The following is a 2,702-nucleotide window of genomic DNA, read 5'->3' as shown; positions in this document are numbered from 1 at the left end:
TAGATAGGATAATCAAGTATATACAGCACCAACGTAATTACTTTTTGCCAACAAGTTAGGCAGGACATACGAGGTTTGTCAATAATAAATAAACGATAGATGGACCGTAGATGGTGGACCGAGAATTCCTGGAAAGATCTATATATATACATACATACATATATATATAAATATATATAGGACAAGGAAGAGATGGGTGGATAGGGGCTGAGTGAGAAAATACATAAAGGAAAGATATACACAAATAGAGGTTAGCTACAAGTTTTAAACGACTACTTTATTGGCAATTTTTCTAGGCATCAACCTATACTATTTTTACGTTACGTTTTCGTTCGTGTGTTGTTGTTCTTGGTGTGCGCCATCGAGCGTACTCTTGCGTTAATATCGTATATTTTCCTGCCTTGTATGTTACGCGCGTGTGTATAATACGAGTATGAATGTATGTATGTATGTATGTATGTATGTCCGTGCTTGTCTGTACGTGTGTGTATTTTTTTTTGTTGGCACACGCGTGTTCATCGCGCGCGTGCTCTAACGCAAATATGAAAATCGTCGCTGGATGACCCGTCGGCGTTTTCCTTTTTCCTCGGAACGAGACGTGCCAGGAAAAGTTAAAACAAGTGAAAGAGATAACCAAAGTGGAAAGAGAAACGAAAGCGGAAAAAAAAAACAGAAACGCGAATTAAATTGGAGAATCGTACGTCGCGTTTACATTGACTTCCATGTGTCACTGACGACTATAAACCGATCTAGAGGAAAAAAAAAAAAAAAAAAAAGAAACAGAAAGAACAAAGAAAAAACGAGACGGTCGGGAAAGCAAACATCTTCTCGAATTTCGAGCCGCGATCTCGGCGACAGGATAAAAGGAAAAGAGAGGAAAAGGATGTGCGCGTCATGTATGAATCCCCCGTCCATCGATCGCGTTCCCCACCTCGCGACTTTACATGGCGAATCACCCTCTCGCGATGTTACTTTTCTTTTTTTCCCCCCCTCCCTGCCCTCCCTTCCCTTCTTTTCAGGAAGCAATCGGTAATCAGATCGGTTACGCGCGTCGCGGCGCATCTATTAATAGGCTTCGGTCTCATCAATTATCCCCTTTATGGCACGTACACTGGCTGGCACACTGCAGGAATGTAGTAACGAATAATAAAGAAAGGAGACACGGGGGAAGAGGGAGATAGGGGAAAGGCTATTGCCGGGCGAGAGGGTACGTTTGCGAAAACTGCGATTTGCGGACGTCTCACACAAACACACACACGCGCGCGATGTGCACACTCGCGCATAATAGTTAAGCGTGTTCACAACGTATAACGTAATATGAGTGTGTTCTGCATTTATGTAAGCTAATAATAATAATAACGATAAGTAATGACAAGCATAATAATGATGCTGATGCGTAATAATAATTATCATCAAATAGTAATAATAATAATGATAATGGCGATAATAATGATAATGAGTAATAGTAACACAGTAATACGATTCGAGTATCGAGTATCCAGCGCTTACGCTATTAGTCGTTCTGGGAGGAGCTCTCTGGGTGTGTACTATTATATGTATGCTACGCAGTTCGGTTCCTGTCCTCTCTCCCTCTCTCACGTTCTCTCTCTCTCTCTCTCTCTCTCTCTCTTTTCTCCTTGAAATTTTTTAACTTTTTCCCCGTATCATCGATCTTTCATAAGAAATCCGAAGCGATAATTTTCGCTCGCGAGTGTTTCTCGTCTGAACGTTTCTCACAATCAGGTGGAAGTGAAGGCCAGGATCGAAGGGAGAAATTAAGAAATTAGACAGGACGGGGGTCGAGGGGCGGAAGTAAAAAGATCGCTAATCGCGGAGAGAGCATCGGTTCTTGTCAACAACAGTGTCGAGCGATGTTGACCGAGTGAATCCCGAAACGAGAAAACTATAGGCGGAAAATAAATGGAATTAAGAACGCTCGTTCGTAATATTTTATTGGTGAAATTGCCGTAATCGCGAATGTAAAACGATCGTGACTAAACGAGAAGAAGTTGATCGAGCAGAGGGAAGAGCGCGATTCATCGATAAAGTAGCGCAACGACGGGAAATCGTTAAAGGATTGTGAAGCTCGAATACCGAAAGCGTACACTGCAGTCGGAGGTTCCTTATTATATCTTTTTCTATTTTATTCCTTATCCCCCTCGAATGCTCGAGCAATGACGTACGTGTCGATGGGAAAGCGGAAATCGCAAGCGAACCGTAATAAGAAAAGCGGAAGACGGGCGGGAAGAGGTTCGGAGGATTGAAAAAAAAAAATGGATTGGATGACAATATTATATAGGAGGAGAGATATTTCAACCAGCATGCTTCACCTACGTTTCATACACAACTAGTGATGGTTAGCGCTCATCAAAAAATACCAGCTACGCTAATAATTACTATATCAACATTCGCAATATAAGATACATAATTATCAGACTGAGATACAAATATAAATATATATATATATATATGTGTATATGTATACTAAGGGGTTTATGGAACTGGGACAAACTAGGAGAGATCGAAGGGAGAGGGAAGGAGGACCTGCTGATCGGGAAAGAGAGACGGCTTTCGCCGTGGTGACATATTTCTCGACGATGACGACATGTTATCTTTTTGTCACTGAGCAGATATTAGATAAACACCAGGCAAGGCGAGGCTCGATCATCCAATATCGAGATGTCGATTCTTCGCCGTTCGAA

At 41.8% G+C, this 2,702-nt stretch overlaps 1 protein-coding gene across 4 annotated transcripts in view; it reads left to right on the top strand.

Annotated features, from left to right (window-relative positions):
• The window catches only part of LOC108748323, a 70,419-nt gene that overhangs the window by 20,995 nt on the left and 46,722 nt on the right, over positions 1-2,702 (top strand). The gene's annotated exons all lie outside the window — the stretch shown is intronic.

This window comes from Trachymyrmex septentrionalis, unplaced genomic scaffold (genome assembly GCF_001594115.1).
Source record: "Trachymyrmex septentrionalis isolate Tsep2-gDNA-1 unplaced genomic scaffold, Tsep1.0 scaffold22, whole genome shotgun sequence".
In the NCBI taxonomy this organism is placed as follows: domain Eukaryota; kingdom Metazoa; phylum Arthropoda; class Insecta; order Hymenoptera; family Formicidae; genus Trachymyrmex; species Trachymyrmex septentrionalis.
The sequence above is the reverse complement of the archived record's forward strand: the minus strand, read 5'-3'. Positions and strand labels throughout refer to the sequence as shown.